A 21,757-nucleotide genomic window follows, 5' to 3' on the forward strand; every position below is an offset into this window, starting at 1 on the left:
GTGGGAAACACGCTAGCCATGATAAATGAATTGTGTTATGTTGATTGTCCGCCTAGATTTATGTGCTCAAGTTCCTGAAATGGGACTTGAACCCAGAGACTCAGGCCAGTGTGCTACCCACTGCGCCACAGTTGACACTCATCACAGAATACCCAGCCTCTGACGTGGTCCAGTTAAGTTTCTGGTCAATAGTGATCATCTTCCCACCGCCCCCCCAGGATGTTGATAGTGGGGGATTTGACGATGGTAATGCTGTTGAATGTCATTGGGAGCTGGGTAGACACTCTCTTGTTGGAGATGGTCATTGCCTGGTACTTGTGTTTATGTGAATTTTATTTACACTTATCAGCCCGAGCCTGTATGGTGTCCAGGTCTTGCTGCATGTGGACATGGACTGCTTGCTTATCTCATGAGTTGCAAATGAAGCTGAACACTGCAATCATCAGTGAACAGACGCACCTCTGACATTGTGATGGAGGGAAGTTCAGGTGTCCACCGGTATGCTCGCAGCCTTCTGCGAGAGGTGGGCGCCGGAAGGACTGGAGTGCATCATCATCTCCGGCAACCAAATTTTAATTTGATCATTTAAGTTTAAAGTTTAATTTGTTTAATTTGCCAGTTTTAGTGTCTTCTTCCCCCCACCCCCCCCCCTTTTAACCAGGGGGCACTTGTATAATTTTGTTTTTAGTGCCCTTAAACCCCCCCCCAAAAAAAAAATGAGCACTGGAAAAAAAATTATTTTTGAGTGTGACCCCCCCCCCCCCCTGCCTTGCAGGGGGAATTTGTTTAAAGTGCACAACTAAAATAAATGGATGGAAGTTCACTGAAGATAGTTTGGGCTAGGACGTTGCCCTGAGGAACTCCCAGGGCTGAGTTGATTGGCCTCCAACAACCGCAACCATTTTCCTTTGTGCTAGGTATAACTCCACCCAGTGGAGAGTTTTCCTCCTGATTCCCATTGACTTCAGTTTTACTAGGGCTCCTTGATGCTACACTCGGTCAAATGCTGCCTTGATGCCAAGGGCAGTCACACTCATCTCACTTCTGGAATTCAGCTCTTTTATCCATGTTTGGACCAAGGCTGTAATGAGCTCTGGAGCTGAGTGGTCCTGGAGGAACCCAAACTGGGATCGGTGAGTAAGTGCCGCTTGATAGCACTGTTGACGACACCTTCCATCACTTTGCTCATGATTGAGAGTAGCCATCTGCAATGGCTTCCCTTCCTGCTCCTGCATCGTTCCCTCTGGTGTCCTCCAAGGATCTATTCTGGGCACTCTCCTATTTCTGCATGCTGCCCCTTGGCGACATCACCCGAAAACACAGCGTCCATTTGCATGTGTATGCTGGCGATACCCAGCTCTACCTCACCACCTCTTCTCTTGACCCCTCCACGGTCTCTAAATTGTCAGACTGTTTGTCCGACATAGAGTTCTGAATGAGCAGATATTTTCTCCAATTAAATATTGGGAAGACCAAAGCCATTGTTTTCAGTCTGCCACAAACTCCGTTCCCTAGCCACTGACTCCATCCTTCTCTATAACCGCTGTCTGAGGCTGAACTAGACTTATCGCAACCTTGGTGTCCTATTTGACCCTGAAATGAGCTTCTGACCACACAAACACGGCATAACTAAGACCGCCTATTTCCACCTCCGTAACATCGCTCGTCCGTCTCTACCCTTGCCTCAGCTCATCCGCTGCTGAAACCTTCATCTGTGCCTTTGTTACCTCTAGACTGAACTATTCCAATGCACTCCTGGCTGGCCTCCCACGTTCTACCTTACGTAAACTTAAGGACATCCAAAACTCGGCTGCCCATGTCCTAACTCGCAGCAAGTCCCGCTCACCCATCACTCCTGTGCTTGCTGACCTACATTGGCCCCGGTTAAGCAATGTCTTGATTTTAAAATTCTCATCCTTGTTTTCAAATCCCTCCATGGCCTTGCCCTTCCCTATCTCAGTAATCTCCTCCAGCTCTCTTTTTCCCCCCCCACCCCGAGATATCTGTGCTCCTGTAATTGAGAATCCCTGATTATAATCGCTCAACCATTGGTGACTGTGCCTTCTGTTATCTCTGACCTAAGCTCTGGAATTCCCTCCCTAAACCTCTCCGCCTCTTTACCTCTCATTTCTCCTTTAAGACACTCCTTAAAACCTACCTCTTTGACCAAGCTTTTGATCATCTGCCCTCATTTCTCCTTATGTGGCTCAGTGTCAAATTTTTTGTCATAATACTCCTGTGAAGCGCCTTGGGATGTTTTACTATGTTTAAGGTACTATATAAATACAAGTTGTTGTTATAGACATTTCTTAAATCCAGTTTTCTGTAATTATACTAATTTTATACCCTGACTCTTCCCAACAGTCTGTGTGTAACTGCAATTTCCTACAACCCCTCCATTCCTCTGACTGTGTGCAGTAGACTGTGCAATATGCTGTATTTAAAAAGTACAGCTTGGAAAGAACTGCAGGGGTGGCCTTCATTTTTTTAATGGGCTGCCTTAATCAAGTAGCTCACTTCCTTTTAGAACTGGCTGGGTATGTGCAGCATTGATCTCGGCCTTGGGTGTCACCATGTGACTAAGTATCTGGAAATGGATGGTATACTGTGTTTGTTTCCCTGGCTGCTCCTTGATGCTGAATTTGAAGATTCCACCCAGACTAAATCATTTTTATGGGATCAGTAGATCTCAAGACATCAATGGCCTGGTAAATGACAGTGAAGGCGCTTTAGCTTATGCAGAACCGGGAAGGTGAATGGACAGAACAGATATAACTATTTCATGCAGAGAATGGTGAATGTTTGGAATAACATTAGTAATTTGAAAGGGATTTTAGGAAGGGGCAATAAATGCTGGCCTTAAAAATGATGAAAAAATCAATCGAGGAATGAGGGAATGTGTTCTGTTTATGAACTCTGAGGGAGACCAGATGGACTCAAATGACCCATTCTAGTCTGTACATTTCTATGATGTCATTGATATTTTTAAATATGTGTTCATGTATTGACTTAAGGTTGCTTTAATAATATAACTCAATTCTCAAAAAAAGTTAGTCTGCAATCAGACCTGATAGAGGTCTTTAAATTATGAAAGGGTATACAATAGGGTAGATGTGGAGAAGATATTTCTATTTGTGGGGTAACCTAAAATTAGGGGCCATAAATATAAGATAGTTGCCAATAAATACCATCGGGAATTCAGGACAATCTTTTTTTACTCGAGTAGTTAGAATGTGAAATTTGCCACATGGAGCAGTTGAGGAAAATAGCAAAGATGCATTTAAGGGGAAGCTAGATAAGTACATGAGTGAGAAAGGAATAGACCGGTACGTTGATCAAATTAGTTGAAGTAAGGTGAGAAGAGGCTGATGTGGAGCATAAAAACAGGCATAGACCTATTGTGCCAAATCGCCTGTTTCTGTGCTGTTGGTGCACTTCAGTGATTACATAGAATTATCAGATGAAAAAATGTAACTTGAATGCATGGGAGGAGGCATTTAAAAAAAAAATTATAAAGCAGCATCATGCTAGGGAGAAAGAAAATATAGGAGTTTTGAAACATTCCCAATAACTAAATGAAGAGAAAAATGCAAGTCATTAAAATTTAATGAGGGAGATGATTTGGTTTGGGTCAAAAAAGAATGAACGGAAATGGCCGAGCTCTCTCTCAGCACGGAATGTACTCATTAACCTCCTACATCATGGCTCCTTTGAATGAATTTGAATTGAGCTTTTTTTACAAATTAAATAAATCTGTAATAAAACTGTTTTCAGGTGACCATGAATCTATCGAATTGTCGTAAAAACCCAACTGGTTCACAAATATCTGTAGGGGTTAAAAGAAGACACCTCTCCTTAAAGGTGGACTCCCTGATATAAGGAATCGACACTACCACCTGTATAATGACCACGGAATCAGTCAAACGAAACCTTCGGTACAGCTAGTTTATTTCGAGCAAATGCTAAGGGGAAGTTGCAACGCGGAACCTTCAAAGTACGAGATTTCAATTACAATTATACAGTTTTTTTGAGGGGTACTACCCTCCTACAAAATCATCGATTGGTCTACTACTATCAGCAAAGTTACATTGATTTGTTGGCTCTTATCACTTTAGCTCTGAGTGGTTCACTCCCATCTTTCCATCTCTCATCACATGTTAATCATGCTGTTCAGTGATGTGAACTTTGCCATCGTCCCTATGTGTGAAGTAACTCTTCCCGAGAGTCCCGAACTAGTCTAATACAGTTTTTCATGAGAGTCACATATTGTTTACAACCTATGTTCTAGACTGTTGAACTTGATGGATTTACTTATGTAAATCTATTCTAAAGTTCACACCACGGATGGTTCAGGCTTTGCTATTCCCTTCTTACTAGCCCAATGTAAGTGAGTGTGTAAGCATGCTTTACATACATCGTGTTATACATAACCAGTCAATATTACAATCCATACTGTGAGACAGAAGAACTCCTGATTCATCAGAACCTCCTAATTCCCTTTAACCTTCTTACTGAAGTGTACTTTTTTTTTCCCCCCTTACAATTCCCCCTAGTGGCCCTTGGCTATATGCCTGAGAGAGGCCATTTTCCAATTAATTCCTCATGGGTGAGTTTCCAGGGTTGTCCTTTCACTTGGGTAGTGCTACTTCCTGAACTGCAGGACCCACCTGTTGGCTTTCCCATCAAGGTTATACTAGATAAGTTCTTTCTGCCAGACTGTCTATATTCCCTTTTATTCAATGTTTTAACTATTGTACGGGCTACTGCCTCTTGCATCGGTTATACTTTTTACAGGCTAATACTAGCAAGATCACCAGTATGTTCCCTTACACTACAACCAGTACGTATGACACGATCCGTATCCACGGATGCACTTGCACATTGAGTCCAGCATTCCATTGTTCGGGAGTTCGAATTCTGTCCTGCCTGGGGGTATCCTCTGTTTCCTCTATCTTTCCTCCACTTGGGGTCTTCTCTGTGTTGTTGAATTCTGCCCCGCCTGGGGTATCCTCTGTTTCTTTTATTCAGTCGAGTTTATTCCTCTTTCAGTTCAAGTATCGACTTTCCTTGCGACCTGATGGCCTTCTCATATCCTTCTCAAATCCTATCTATTCTTGTCCCATTGTTGGTTTCTTCTTTCAGTTCAGAGTTTATAACGTATCCATTTATGTGTGCCTCGTCAAGCGGGGTAAAGCAGAAGTCAGTATTCATGATGGCGCATGAGATATTTGTCACCGTCATCTCAGTTGCCGTGGTGCTTACACATTTCCCCATTTTCTCATGGAGCAGTGGTAGTTTTGTAGTCCCGTACGAGGGGGTGATACTCGAGGTGCACCTGTCCACTTGGGTCATCTCCAGTCATTTTTGATCATTCATAATGGATCTCGACATAAAACAACTTGGTTATTTTTATAATAATCATTTATGCTGAGACTCTTAGTACTCTTGTTCTTCAATTACATATCTGGATTGTCATGGTATCGTACGTGAGTTTGATTTCTTATATCCTCCATATTATTTGTTTGGTATAGGGGATCTCCCTTTGTCACATCATACTGTGGTTTGGATTTAAATGTCTGGTTACACATCTGACCCTTAGGACCCAAGCATGACTGTTTCTCCTCGCAGGCATGTCTCATGTTTTTTCCAAGGTCCAGTTGGTAAATACATCGTGTTATTCAGTCCGGCACCTTTCCATTTTGAAGTTGCTCTAGGTTATGTTGTATGCCACTGAGCAAACATGCTCCGTATCCTGCGCGTACTATTTCTGTCTGTATAATTCTACTCCAGTTTCTTTCCGCTCGATTTATCAAATTTATAGTTCTGGCATGGTCTTGCAATGTGTGGGCCACTTCTAAAAATTCCCTTTCCGCGCCATTCCCCAGTTGTGCCTGTACCTTTTCAGTATCCTCATCCCTCGTGTGCAGGCCGATAGTGTTTACCGTCACAATTCCCGCCGCATATCTCGCGCCTACCATTTCTAGTATCCCTCTTTTTCCCCAAATCCGCCTTTTACCTGACACTGTTCCCACATTAAACTTCATGGCTTTTGATTCGTGGCCTTCAAGTGCTCGCAGGGTCAGGTTTTTAATACAGGCTTATAGTTCGACGTGCAGAAGCTGGGGATGGTTAAGTCTGTTAAATTTAGGAATACAGTAATTATTGATTGACATACCCTGAAGTGTATCTTATCCTTGGTCTGCCTTATCAATCCCCCTTTTGCCCCAGCGTTCATAGTTGGACACGTTGGTGACGCTGGAGGTGTGGTAGTCAGGGCCCTGGTAGTGCTCACTATTGCTAAAGTAGTGGGTGGGGCTGTGTTGGTGGGTCTATATATATATATATATATATATATATATATATATATATATATATATATATATATATATATATATATATATATATATAGACATATATATATATATATATATATAGACATATATATATATATATATATATATAGACATATAGACTTGTATTTACTCTGTACAGCCACCAGGGAGCTCATTCCCCGGAGTCCCAAGGGATCCCATAATCCCTTGGGAACACAGGTATTTAAGAAGGCTTCACAGATTGGAGAGGCTCTCTGGAGACCTGCAATAAAAGACTACTTTACTTTGAGCCCACAGTGTTCAGTCTGACTCTTTCTCCATACACAACAACTGGCGACGAGATACAGATAGTGAACCCAAAGATGCAGAGAACAGTGGACATCCTGGAGAAATTTTTGGAGGGAGATGATTGGGAAAGTTTTGTGGAGCGACTCGATCAATACTTAGTGGCCAACGAGCTAGATGGGGAAGAGAGCGCTACCAATCCTCCTCCCTGTCTGTGGGGCACCAACCTATGGCCTCATGAAGAATCTGCTCACTCCAGCGAAACCCACGGAGAAATTGTACGACGATTTGTGCACACTGGTCCGAGAGCATTTGAACCCAAAGGAAAGCATTCTGATGGCGAGGTATCGGTTCTACACCTACAAAAGGTCTGAAGGCCAGGAAGTGGCGAGTTATGTCGCCAAGCTGAGACGCCTTGCAGGACATTGCAAATTTGAAGGACATTTGGAGCACATGCTCAGAGACTTTCGTACTTGGCATTGGCCACGAAACCATACTTTGCAAGATTTTGACTGTAGAGACCCCAACCTTGAGTAAGGCCATAGCGATAGCCCAGGCGTTCATTGCCACCAGTGACGACACTAAGCAAATCTCTCCGCACACAAGTGCAGCTACAAGTACAGTGAACAAAGTGATGTTGTTTTCGAATTGTAATGTACAGGGCAGGTCACACATACCTGCAGCTACACGCCCGCAGATGTCGGAGTCCACCATCAAGGGTGATGAATGCAAAGCCATTAACACCTTGTTGGCGCTGCGGGGGTGATCATCGTTTCCATTCATGCTGATTCAAAGGATACGTTTGGAAGGGTTGTGGAACAATGGGACACCCAACGAGTGTGCAGGCGAGCTGCTAAGCCTGTTAAACCTGCAAATCACCATGTTGCAGAGGAAGACAGATCCACGGAGGATCACTACAAACCAGTGCCTCAGATAGAGGAGGCAGAGGTACATGGGGTGCACACATTCACCATGAATTGTCCCCTAATAATGCTGAAGGTTGAACTAAATGGACTCCCGGTGTCAATGGAGCTGGACACAGGCGCGAGCCAGTCCATTATGGGCAAAAAGACTTTCGAAAGGTTGTGGTGCAACAAGGCCTCAAAGCCATTCTGAACTCCAGTTCGCACGAAACCAAGAACTTACACGAAATAACTGATTCCTGTAATCGGCAGTGCTACCGTAAAGGTCTCCTACGATGGAGCGGTGCACAAGCTACCACTTTGGGTGGTACCGGGCGATGGTCCCATGCTGCTCGGCAGGAGCTGGCTGGGAAAGATACGCTGGAACTGGGATGACATCCGAGCGCTATCGTCTGCTGACGACACTTCGTGTGCCCAGATCTTAAACAAATTTCCTTCGCTGTTCGAACCAGGCATTGGGAAATTCCAAGGAATAAAAGTGCAGATCCACCTAATTCCGGGGGCGCAACCCATCCATCACAAGGCGAGAGCAGTACCGTACATGATGAGAAAGGGTAGAGATCGAGCTAGACCGATTGCAACAAGATGGCATCATTTCACCGATCGAGTTCAGCAAGTGGGCCAGTCCTATTGTCGCAGACCCCAAGGGAGACGGCACCGTCAGAGTCTGTGGCGGTTACAAATGAACTATCAATCGTTTCTCCCTGCAGGACCAAAACCCACTACCAAAAGCCGACGACCTCTTTGCAATGCTGGCAGGAGGAAAGACACTCAAAGCTGGATCTGACTTCAGCCTACATGACGCAGGAACTGGAGGAATCATCGAAGGCCCTCCCCTGCATCAACATGCACAAAGGTCTTTTTGTTTATAACAGATGCCTGTTTGGAATCCGATCAGCGGCGGCGATATTCCAGAGAAACATGGAAAGTTTACTGAAGTCGGTCCCGCACACAGTGGTCTTCCAGGACGACATCTTGGTCACAGGTCGGAACACAGTCGAGCATCTGCAGAACCTGGAGGAGGTTCTTGGTCGACTCAGCCGCGTGGGGCTCAGGTTAAAACGCTCAGTGCGTTTTCCTGGCGCCTGAAGTGGAGTTCCTGGGAAGCAGGATTGCGGCGGACGGCATCAGGCCCACCAACGCGAAGACCGAGGCCACAGAACGTGATGGAGCTGCGGTCGTTTCTGGGACTCTTGAACTACTTTGGTAACTTCTTACCGGGTCTCAGCACCCTGCTAGAACCACTACATGTTTTACTACGAAAAGGGGGCGAATGGGTTTACGGCAAAAGCCAAGAAAATGCCTTTGTAAAAGTGAGAAAATAGTTATGCTCAAACAAATTGCTTGTGTTGTATGATCCATGTAAGCGTTTGGTATTAACATGTGATGCGTCGGGTGTGTATTGCAATAAGCTAATGATTTCGGGAAACTGCAACCGGTTGCTTATGCATCCAGGAGTCTGTCTAAGACCGAGAGAGCCTACAACATGATTGAAAAAGAAGAGTTAACGTGTGTCTATGGGGTAAATAAAATGCACAATGCCTGTTTGGGCTAAAATTCGAATTGGAAACTGACCATAAGCCACTTATATCCCTGTTTTCCGAGAGTAAAGGGATAAATACCAACGCATCGGCCCGCATCCAGAGATGGGCGCTCGCCTTGTCCGCGTACAACTGCACCATCCATCACAGGCCAGGCACAGAAAACTGCGCCGATGCTCTCAGTACGCTGCCATTGCCCACCACGCAGGTGGAAATGGCGCAGCCTGCAGATCTAGCCATGGTTATGGAAGCATTTGAGAGTGAGCAATCACCCGTCGCCATCTGGCAGATCAAAACCTGGACAAGCCAGGACCCCTTATTATCTCTCGTCAAAAGCTATGTGCTTCACGGGAGCTGGTCCAGTGTTCCAATGGAAATGCAGGAAGAGATAAAGCCGTTCCAGCGGCACAAAGATGAAATGTCCATACAGGCAGACTGCTTTCTGTGGGGCAATCGAGGAGTAGTCCCTAAGAAGGGCAGAGACACCTTCATCAATGACCTCCACAGTACCCACCCAGGCATCGTAATGATGGAAGTGATAGCCAGATCCCATGTGTGATGGCCCGGTATCGATGCGGACTTCGAGTCCTGCGTTCATAGATCTAATACATGCTTGCAGTTAAGCAATGTACCCAGGGAGGCGCCGCTAAGTTTATGATCTTGGCCCTCCAAACCGCGGTCTAGGGTACACGTCGACTATGCAGGCCCGTTCTTGGGTGAAATGTTCCTTGTGGTTGTAGACGCGTACTCCAAGTGGATTGAATGTGAGATAATGTAATGTCAGCTAGCACGTCCACTGCCACCACTGAAAGCCTGCGGGCCATGTTTGCCACACATGGCTTACCCAATGTCCTGGTGAACGACAATGGGCCATGTTTTACCAGTGCTGAGTTCAAAGAATTGATGCCCCGGTTAAACCAGCGTCCAATGGTCAGACAGAGAGAGCAGTGCAAACCATCAAGCAAGGCTTGAAGAGGGTAACTGAAGGCTCACTGCAGACTCGCCTATCCCGAGTCCTGCTTAGCTACTGCACGAGAGCACACTCACTCACTGGGATCCCACCTACTGAACTCATGAAAAGAGCACTTAAGACAAGGCTCTCGTTAGTTCACCCTGATTTACATGAACGGGTAGAGAGCAGGCGGCCTCAACAAAGTGCATACCATGATAGCGCAAATGTGTCACGCGAGATTGAGGTCAATGATCCTGTATTTGTATTAAATTATGGACAAGGTCCCAAGTGTGCTTCCCGGCACTGTTATGGCCAAAGAGGGGAGCAGGGTGTTTCGGGTCAAACTTTCAAATGGACTCATTCACCGGAAACACTTGGACCAAATCAAACTCAGATTCACAGACTACCCTGAGCAACCCACCTTGGACCCTACCTTTTTTGATCCCCCAACACACACACACCAGTGGCAACCGACACCACGGTTGACCACGAAGCAGAACCCATTATCCACAGCAGCCCTGCAGGGCCCAACACACCAGGCAGCCCAGCAAGGCCAGCTGCACAGCAGCCAGCGAGGGCCCAACAAATGATTCAACAACACCAGCTTTCACACCGAGACAATCAACCAGGGCAAGAAGGGCCCCAGATCGACTCACATTGTAAATAGTTACACTGTTGACTTTGGGGGGGGAATGTTATATATGTGGACTTGTATTTACTCTGTACAGCCACCAGAGGGCTCATTCCCGAGAGTCCCAAGGGATCCCATAATCCCTTGGGAGCACAGGTGTTTGAGAGACACTCTGAAGACCTGCAATAAAAGACTACGGTCACACTTTAGTTTGAACTCAGTGTTCAGTTTGACTCTTTCTCCATACACAACAATATCCCTCCACCACCATTCATAGATGTTGAATGAAATCTGCACCCGCTTCCCCCGGATGCAGTATCTCTGTCCCTCCTGATTTAGAAAACACACTGCGGTCTTATTCCCACTAATTATTGGTCCCATATTACTGGCCCATCCCCAATTATTTCGTTTCCTCATTACATTGTTTTATGCCCGTTATTTAAGTCTACTGTTGCTCCGTCCGTCACCATCAGTGTTTTTGATTCTTTATCAAAACTAATGTTTCCCGAGTCCCTCAGCCTGTTGTCTTTGATATGAGGCTGCGTTACCCCATGTTGTTCTCACGAGCACCGGAGTCCTGGGAAAAAAAACAGTATTTCCCGGTCGTCACTGGTTAGTTAGCGACCATGTTTTTTCAACTGGATCCAGTGTGTCCACCTGCCGATACCCCTTATAACTACGCATGAGCACGTGTCACTTACCATTATTACCTGATGGGGTCTGGTCCATTTTAGTGCGAGCCTGGACCTCTGGGGTAATCCTCACCATCATCTGACTGCCTATTTGGAATATCTGGACCTTCTGCACTTTATTGTTCTCCAAGTCCTTGATTATTTGCTGATTTCTAGCCTGTGCCTTTAAATCATGTAACTGCTTACAGAGTTCCTTCACAAACCTCTGTATCCTGTCTTTAAATGGTCCTACGTCCTCGCTTCTGGCAGTTTCATTGCCTTTCCGGTCATTAGTTCAAAGGGTTTAGTCCTGTCGTCTGACTAGGGGTTGCCCTGAGCTGCTTCAGTACTCTGGGTGACGTGTTTACCCACCCCTTTTCCAGTCTCCTCGATTGCTTTTGCTAGGGCTGTTTTTAAGGTCCTATTCATTCGTTCCACTAATCCAGAGGATTCCAGATGGTATGGGATATGGAACCTTTGCCCGATGCTTAGTAAAGCGCAGGCCTGTTTCATCACCTTCCCTGTGAAGTGGGTACCTTGATCTGAGTCTAGCTGTAGTGGCATTCCCTATCAGGGTATTATTTCCTCTGCTAGGATCCTGGCCACGGTTTCTGCTGAACAATTTCTAGTGGCGAAAGCTTCTGCCCACTTTGTAAACTGGTCTATTATAACTAGGCAGTATGTCTTCCCCTTGTTGCTGGGTAGTGGTCCAATGAACTCTATCTGCAAGTTTTCCCAGGGTCCCTTCGGTCAGGGTTGCTGTCCCATTCTGACCTTTACTTTCCCCCCTGGGTTGTATTTTGCGCATATCATGCACCTTCTGCAGTGGTCCTCTATATCTCTACCTATTACCTTTCACCACCAGCATCTGGACATTGAGCTTATCATGTTGGTTCTACTGGTATGGACATACCTGTGGTATAAATTCAGTTGGCTCCCCGGATACATTCTGGGGCCACCACATTCCTGTTTTTCCTCCATATCCCATCGGTCCCTTGTTGGGGGCCCCCCCTCTATTTCCACCCCTCCTGTGGAGTGGCTTCTCCCTGTACCTTAAGCATGTTTACTACTTGGGCCCGATTTGTGCATGCTCCGACCTGGGCTTCTCCGGCCAGTGTACCTGTCTCTGCCACCCGCTTGGCTGCCCATGCCTTTCCCTGTTAATTTTTATGTGCGCTTTGACCTTTATTATCGCACACTCTTTGGGTAGGAGAGAGGCTTCCACTAAGTTTTTAACAATCTCCTGTTTAATTTGTCCTCCGCCTGAGGTCATGTATCCCCATCTGCTCCAGGCTATCATATAATCATGTACTATTCCAAAAGCATATTGACTGTCTGTATAGGTGTTTACTTTTTTTCCCCTTAGCCAGTCTGAGTCTTGGTGAGAGCCACCAATTCAGCCACTTGAGCTGATAAGCCCCCTTCTAGCTGTCCTTCCCTTCTAACCTGTCCGCTGCTATCTACCACTGCCCATCCCATCCGTGGTGTCCCGTTGATATAGCACAGAGACCCATCTACATATAGATCCATGTCTGCGTCCTCAAGCCTGACTACTTCCCTCGTCTTCTCCTGTTGGGCTACACTGATGCTCCTCTCCCTCCGTAATGATCCACCCTGCAGGGTTGTTACAGTTGTCTTTTTTATTATTGTTACCGTCCCGCTGGGGGGGTAAGAGCATTGCTTCCCACCTAGCCCTTTGTGCGTCGGATATTGTTTTTAGCCTTCTTGTGTTAAGCACTTCTACTAAGGTACGTGTCCCGACATTACTATGCCACTGGTCGATGCCTGTCCCCATGTAATGGTCTTTACTGTGGTGGGTGTAGATTCTGGTCGGGTAATCTCAGGATTGGAGCACTTGTGAGAGCTTGTTTTAACCGTACAACTGCAATTTCCTGATCAGGGCCCCAGTTTACAGGCTCTTGGGAGGGCCCCTTTGACCAGGTTCTCTGTATAGGTTGGGCCATCTCTGCATTTCTGCAGTAGTTAAATAGCCCTAGTATCTACCTGACCCTTTTCATGGTTCCTGGCCTGGGCATTGATAGGATTGCTTCCTTTCTGTCTTCAGGCATCTGTCTTTTCCCTTGTGATATTATGTATCCTAGATATGTTACTTCGCTCCTTCCCACCTGCACCTGCCGAGGATTTATTTTTAATCCCCCACTCTGTGTAGAGCTCCTAGCATTGTAGTTAAAGCTATAATATGTGGTGGTGTTCTGTACTGGAGGCAATAAGAATATCATCCACATCCTGTAAAAGGGTGCTCCCTTCATTGCCTGTTGGGGGCCTCTCCTTCCTACGCCTCCTCCCTTATTGCAGCAATCTTTGGACAAGTGTCGAGGTTTACCAAAATTGTAACATTTCCCTCTAGAATTTCCATAACCTTTCCTCTTCTGCGGGCAATCCCTACTGAAATGGCCTTCCTGATTGCAGTTAAAACATATCGGGGGAGCTGCGCGGGGGTATGTCTCCTCCCCTTTCGTCTCTGCTGCTACTGCTGTTGCTATTTTTGCTCTCTTCTCCCTTTGTTCTAACTTTAACTCTTCTACATGTTCTGCCCATTCCAAAGTTTCATCGTAGTCATCCCCTATTTTAAATCCTAACTTAAGTATCTTTTGATGGACTTCTCCTAGCCTGTCTTTAAACATTTTCAAGAATGCTGCATCATTTTTGTCGCAGTATTTTGCCCCGGAGTGGCCTTTATATTCAATCCACTTTCATTTCCCATATTCCCCAACTTTTTCGTTTGCCTTTTGAGTCACATTCAGTATCCTACTCCAATTTGTTCTAATCGGTCCCCAGCACCCTTCCATCCCATCTTTGAGGAATTCCCCTATTCCATTTCTTGTCTGGGTATGTTTACCCCTCTACCAGATTCCGCGTACTGTTTCCAAGCCCTTGGACCCCTCTAACGTCTGGCCGGACTAACAATACTGCTTGCCTCCCTAATCTGGTTCCTCCGCAACTTAAGTGTTTAGTTTTTGTTTTTTCATCTTTCCTGCTAGCACTTATACCCGGAACCCTTTTGGTCCATATCTCAGAGACCCTCCTGGTCTTCATTTTATCCCACTGGCCAGTTTTTCAGAAACATCCTGGGGCCCCATCCCCCTTTAGGTTATATTCCCTCTTGTTCAGGCATTACATCTATCTCTTGGTCATTTTTCTAGACCCCTTTAAGTTGTATTCCTTCTTTGTTTGCGTCGCTGTGCACGTCCAATTACCGTGTTACCTATCACGCTTCGGGATATGCACTTATCTCCTACCTCGACATTTCATCCTTCCGTGGTTCGCTATAACTTGTTCTTTATACAGGATACTTCTCTTTCCCCTTCAATGCTACAGCTCTAACTTGTAGGTGGTACAAAAGGCAGACTCACCCCAACAGCTAATATATCGTCGGGTCCGAGAGTCTGTATCCTGTTCGTGACGCCAAATGTATAAGGAATCGACACCCCCGCTCGTATAACGACCACGGAATCAGTCAAACGAAACCTTAGGTACAACTAGTTTATTTCGAGCAAATGCAAGGAAAAGTTGCAACGTGGAACCTTCAAAGTACAAGAGGTTTCAATTACAATTATAGTTTTTCGAGGGGTACTACTCTCCTACAAAATCATCGATTGGTCTACTGTTATCAGCAAAGTTCCATTGATTTGTTGGCTCTTATCAGACGAGCTCCAAGTGGTCCATTCCCACCTGTCCATCTCTCATCACATGTCAATCATGCTGTTCAGTGACGTGAACTTTGCCATAGTCCCTATGACGTGTGAAGTAACTCTTGTTCCAAATTACTGGCTTCCTTATCTCTTCTGAACTAGTCTAATACAGTTTTTCATGAGAGTCACACATTGTTTACAGTCTATGTTCCAGGCTGTTGCTCTTGGTGGATTTGCTTATGTAAATCTATACTAAAGTTCACACCACGGATGGTTCATTATCTATCAGCTTTGCTATTCCCTTCTTACTAGCCCAATGTAAGCGAGTGTATAAGCGTGCTTTATATATCTAAGTGGGTTATACATAACCGGTCAATACTACAATCCATACCGTAAGACAGAAGAACTCCCGATTCCTCAGAACCTCCTAATTCCCTTTAACCTTCTTACTCAAGTGTACTTTTTTTTCCCCCCGTGCATGTCCTTCAGGGAAGGAAACCTACTGTCCTGACACATTCTGGCTTATGTATGACTCCAGACCCACAGCAATGTGGTTGACTCTTCTCTGCTGTCTGAAATGGCCTAACAATCCATAAAGTTGTATTAAACCGGACGGACAACTCTGTTTCGATCTGGGCATTGGATTCAGACACAACAAAGGCACAACCAGCCCAGTTGACCCTGCAAAGTTCTCCTCACTAACATCTTGGGAGTTGGGAGAACTGTCACCAACTACTTAAGCAACGCACTCACAGAATCGTACTTATCAGCCAACATCCCAGATACCACATCACCATTCCTGGATAAGGCTGTCCCAGAGGTGGCGGCACAGTGATATACAGTCGGGAGGGAGTGTCTCTGGGAGTCCTTAACATTGACTGTGGACCCCCTGAAGTTTCATGGCATCAGGTCTATCATGGGCAAGGAAACCTGCTGATTACCACCTACAGCCCTCCCTCAGCTGATGAATCAGTACTCCTCCATGTTGGACACCATTTGGCAGAAGCACTGAGGGTATTAGCAAGGGCACAGAATTTATTCTGGGTGGGGGTGTTGAATGGTAGTACTAGCACTGGCCGAGTCCTGAAGGACATAGCTGCCAGACTGGGCTTGAGGCAGGTGGCAAGAGGACCAACGCGAGGGAAAACTCTACCTGAACTCGTCCTCGCTAACCTCCCTGTCGCAGATGCATCTGTCCATGACCGTATTGGAAGGAGTGACCACCGCACAGTCCTTGTGGAGACAAAATCCCATCTTCAAACTGAGGACACCCTCCATCAGCAGCAACAGAATTGTATTCCACCACGATCTGTAACCTCATGGCTTATCCCTCACTACCATTACCATCAAGCCAGGCAAGTGAAAATGATTTACCAACCTGATGAAGGTACAACACAGAACTACATGCATGATGCCTGTTCAACAACAACAACAACTGGTATTTAACAGAGTGAAACGTCCCAAGGCGCTTAACAGGAGTATTATGAGATAAAACAATTTCGCACCAAGCCGCATAAGTAGAAATTAACGCAGGTGACCAAAAGCTTGGTTGAAGAGTTAGGTTTTAAGGAGCGTCTTGAAGGAGGATAGAGGTGGAGAGGTTTAAGCACGGAGTTCCAGAGCTTGGGACCTAGGCAACAGAAGGCACGGCCACCAATGGTTGAGCGATTATTATCAGGGATGCTTAAGAGGGCAAAATTTGAGGAGCGCAGACATCTCTGGGGATTGTGGGGTTGGAGATTTGAAAATAAGGATGAGAATTTTGAAATTGAGGCGTTGCTTAACTGGAAGCAAATGTAGGTCAGCGAGCACAGGGAGTGATGGGTGAGTGGGACTTGGTGTGAGTTAGGACATGGGCAGCCGAGTTTTGGATCACCTCTAGTTTACGTAGGGTAGAATGTGGGAGGCCAGCCAGGAGTGCATTGGCATAGTCACGTCTAGAGGTAACAAATGCATGGATGAGGGTTTCAACAGCAGAAGCAGTATGTTATAGACAGAGCTAAGTGATGCTGCAATCAATGCATCAGATCAAATCTCTGCAGTCCTGCCACATCCAGTTGTGAATGGTGGCGGACAAATAAACAATAACTGGAGGAGAAGGTCCATGAACATTCCCATCCGCAATGATGGTGGAGCCCAGCATGCGATTGCAAAAGACGAGGCTGAAGCATTCGCAACCATCTTCAGTCAGAAGTGCCAAGTGGATGATCCATATTGGCCATCTCCTGAGGTCCCCATCATCATAGATCCCAGTCTTCAGCCAATTTGATTCACTCCATGTGATATCAAGAAATGGCTGAGCCCACTGGATGCGGTAAAGGCGATGCTCCCCAACAACATCCCAGCAGTAGTGCTGAAGACTTGTGCTCCAGAACTAGCTGCACCTAAGGCCAAGCTATTCCAGTACAGTTACAGTATTGGCACCTACTTGACAAAGTGGAAAATTGCCCAGGTATGTCCTGTCCACAAAAAGCAGGACAAATCCAATCTGGCCAATTACCATCCATCAGCCTACTCTCAATCATTAGCAAAGTGATGGAAGGTGTTGTTGACCATGCTATCAAGCGGCACTTAGTCACCAATAACCTTCTAACCATTGCCTAGTTTGGGTTCTACCTGGATCATTTGACTCCAGACCTTTATTACAGCCCAAACATGGACAAAAGAACTGAATTCCAGAGGTAAGATGAGAGTGACTGCCCTTGACATGAACGCAGTATTTGACCGAGTGTGACATAAAGGAGCTCTAGTAAAATTACAGTCAATAGTGATTAAGAGGAAAACTTTCCACTGGCTGGAGTCATATCTAACACAAAGCAAGATGATTGTGGTTGTTGGAGGCCAATCATCTCGCCCCAGGACATCACTGTCGGAGTTCCTCGGCATTGTCCTTGGCCCAACCATCTTCAGCTGCTTCATCAATGACCTTCCCTCCATCATAAGGTTAGAAGTGGAGAGATTTGCTGATGATTGCACACTTTTCAGTTCTATTTGCAATTCCTCAGACAAACTATTCCATGCCCACATGCAGCAAGATCTGGACAATATCCAAGCTTGGGCTGATAAATAGTAAGAAACATTTGCGTGACACAAGTACCAAGCAATGACTATCTCACACGAGAGTGTAATCATCTCCCCATGACAGTTAATGGTATTTAATCGTCAAATCCCCCACCATCAACATCCTAGTGTGGGGGTCACCATTGACCAGAAACTTAACTGGACCAGCCACATAAATATTGTGGTTACGAGAGGAGGTCAGAGGCTGGGTATTCTGTGGCGAGTGACTCACCACCTGACTCCCCAAAGCCTTTCCACCCCCGACAAGTCACAAGTCAGGAGTGTGATGGAATACTGTCTATTTGCCTGGATGAGTGCAGCTCCAACAACACTCAAGAAGCTCGACACCATCCAGGACAAATCAGCCCGCTTGATTGGCATCCCATCCGCCACTTTAAACATTCACTCCCTCCATCACCACTGCAAAGTGGCTGCAGTGTGTACCATCTATAAGATGCACTGTAGCAACTTGCCAAGGCTTCTTCGACAGCACCTCCCACACCTGCGACCACTACTACCTTGATAGACAAGGGCAGTAGGTGCATGGGATCACAACTACCTCCAAGTTCCCCTCTAAGTCATACACCATCCTGACTTGGACATATATTGGCATTCCTTCATCATTGCTCCAAGTCTTGGAAAAGCGCCAAGGCATCTCTACCTGAGAGGGTTGAACAACATATAAGCTGAAAGATGGCACCTCTGACTGCAGCATTCCCTCAGTAATGCACTGAAGTGCCAGCCTAGATTATTTGCTGAAGTCTGGTTATTGGGCTAAACCCTAGACATTGTGATTCATAGGCGAGATTACTACCACTGAACAAAAGCTGACACTTAAGAAAATGAGCTCAACTGATGGTCTAATGGGTCTCTGCAGTGTTGAGTTTGCAGGAACAGCCAAGTTTTCTTGCTGAAAATTGTGTACGTAAATGTAGGGAGAGGAGTGATCAGGCTTAATGGATTTCTCCACTGGTCAAATCATCTGCCAGCACTCATTGTTCAAGTTCCTGCATAAATAATTGGCACTTTGATAATGTACTGGAAGATTTCCAGCACCCACGTAACTAACCCAGAGTAAATCACCACCTTTAAGCAGGGAGAAAATATGGAATATAGGAACAGGAGTAGGCCATTCAGCACCTCGAGCCTCTTCTGGCATTCAATGAGATCATGGCTGATCTGTACCTCAACTCCACTTACCCACCATTTCTCCCGATTCCTTGACATCCTTGCTTCAAAAATATGTTGACCTCTGCTGCTTTTAAAATTTACATTGATCCAGCACGCATAGCTTTGTTTTTAGGGGTGGATTTCCACTACCCTTTGTATGAAAAGGTGCTTACTGATTTCACTGGCCTAGCTCTAATTTTAAGATTTTTCCTCTTCTTCTAAATTCCCCCACCAGAGGAAATAGTTTTTCTGTATATGCCCTATCTAATCCCTTTATCATTTTAAATACCACTATTAGATAAGCCCTCAACCGTCTAAAGTTGAGGGAATACAGGCTAAATTTATACAACCTGTCTTCACAATTTAACCCTTTAACCCCAGTATAATTCTGGTGAATCTGATCTGTATCCCATCCAAGGCCAATATATCTTCCTTGAGGTGCGACTTCTCGTTGGTGAACTGTGCTCCAGCTGGGATCTGACCAAGGCTCTAAAGAACTGAAGCATCACTTATTCACTTTTATATTCAAATCCACTTGCGATAAAGGCTGACGTACCATTAGCCTTTTTGAACACCGAGTACTCAAACATATTCAAATCACAGAGATTTTTAACCAATAAGGGAATTAAGGGTTACGGGGAGCGGTCGGGTAAGTGGGCGAGTCCACGGTCAGATCAGCCATGATCTTGTTGAATGGCGGAGCAGGCTCGAGGGCTAGATGGCCTACTCCTGTTCCTAATTCTTATGTTCTTATGTTTGTACCTGTGGCTAGCTTTTAGTGATCTTGTGTACAAAAGCACCTAAATCCTTTTGCTCCTCCACAGTCTCTCACCATTAAGGCGATATTCCAATTTGTCTTTCACAGATTCAGATTGGGTGAATGTCACACTTCCCCACATTGAACTCTGCCTGCCACAGTTTTGCCCACTTAGTCTGTCTATGCCCCATTGTAATTTCCTGCTCCCGTCTACACAACTTACTGGGCAAGGGTTGGAGGGAGGGAAGAAATAATTTAAACAAAATAAGAAAACAGTCTACAAACAGTAGTGTCATAAAAATAATCTAGTTCGAGAAAGCTCTTTAGAAGTTTAAATGTTTTCAGTAATCTAAGGAACTTTTTCACAAAACTGTATTTCTCACATGTTCAGCTCATACAGGCACAATGCTGTCATAGTTCAATATTGACCAATAGGTGCCCCCATTACCTGGAACCTACTATACTAGTAATCAGTATCTAACTATCTCTCCTTCGTAGGAATAGGAGTAGGCCATTGAGCCCCTTGAGCCCGTTCCGCCATTCACGTCCGCATCACCCGTGCCATGACAGGGACTGACGACTGCTGGACTGACCATTTTCCATACCTCGGGATCCTACTGTCAACAAGGGCAGACGTCGATGATGAAGTCCAACTCCACCTTCAGTGTGCCAGTGCTGCCTTCAGTCGCCTGAGGAAGAGTGTGTTTGAAGACCAGGACCTCAAACCCGGCACCAAACTCATGGTCTACAGTGCAGTAGTGATACCCGCCCTCGTTTATGCTTCAGAGACATGGACTATGTACACTAGGCACCACAAAGTAGTGGAGAAGTACCAACAACGCTCCCTCCGCAAAATCCTGCAAAACCATTGGCAGGATAGATGCACTAACGTCAGTGTTTTCGCTCGGGCCATTGACCACCTTCAATCAGCTCCGATGGACGGGCCACATCGTCTGCATGCTCGCTATTAGACTACCAAAACAAGCGCTCTACGCAGAGCTCCGACATGGCAAGCGAGACCCAGGTGGGCAGAGGAAATGCTTCGAGGACACCCTCAAAGTCTCCTTGGAAAAAGTACAACATCCCCACCGACATCTGGGAATCCCTGGCCCAAGACCACTCAAAGTGGACGAGAAGCATCTGGGAAGGTGCCAAACACCTCTAGTCTCTTCGCCGGGAGCTCCCGAAAGCCAAGCGCAAACAGCGGAAGGAGCGCATGGCAACCCAAGCACATCAACCACCGTCTGCCCCACCTGTGACGGAGACTCTAGGTCTCGTATTGGACTCGTCAGTCACCTGAGAACTCGTGTTAGTGTAGAAGTAAGTCATCCTCTACTCTGAGGGACTGCGTAAGAGAAATGTGCTCAAGCTCCTGGAGTGGGACTTGAACCCACAACCTTCTGATTCAGAGGCGAGTGTAATACCCACTGAGCCACAGCTGAACCCCAACAACTTATAATAAGTAAATCAATCATTCCCTAAGAAAGAAAAACAGACTTGCATTTATATAGCGCCTTCCTCGACCACCGGACATCTCAAAGCGCTTTACAGCCAATGAAGAACTTTGAGTGTAGTCACTGTTGTAATGTGGGAAACGCAAAAGCTAACTTGCGCACAGCAATGTGATAATGAGCAGATAATCTGTTTTTGTGATGTTGATTTGAGGGATATATATTGACCAGGACACTGGTGATAACTCCCCTGCTCTTATTCGAAATAGTGCCATGGGATCTTTTACGTCCACCTGAGGGGGAAAACGGGGCGTCTCATCCGAAAGACAGC

The 21,757-nt window shown here is 45.8% G+C and overlaps 1 protein-coding gene across 4 annotated transcripts in view; it reads left to right on the top strand.

Annotated features, from left to right (window-relative positions):
- LOC139263987 (beta-1,4-galactosyltransferase 1-like) overlaps window positions 1-21,757 on the top strand; it is a 75,075-nt gene that overhangs the window by 1,122 nt on the left and 52,196 nt on the right. The gene's annotated exons all lie outside the window — the stretch shown is intronic.

The sequence above is a fragment of the Pristiophorus japonicus genome, chromosome 1 (assembly GCF_044704955.1).
Source record: "Pristiophorus japonicus isolate sPriJap1 chromosome 1, sPriJap1.hap1, whole genome shotgun sequence".
NCBI classification, from domain to species: Eukaryota; Metazoa; Chordata; class Chondrichthyes; family Pristiophoridae; genus Pristiophorus; species Pristiophorus japonicus.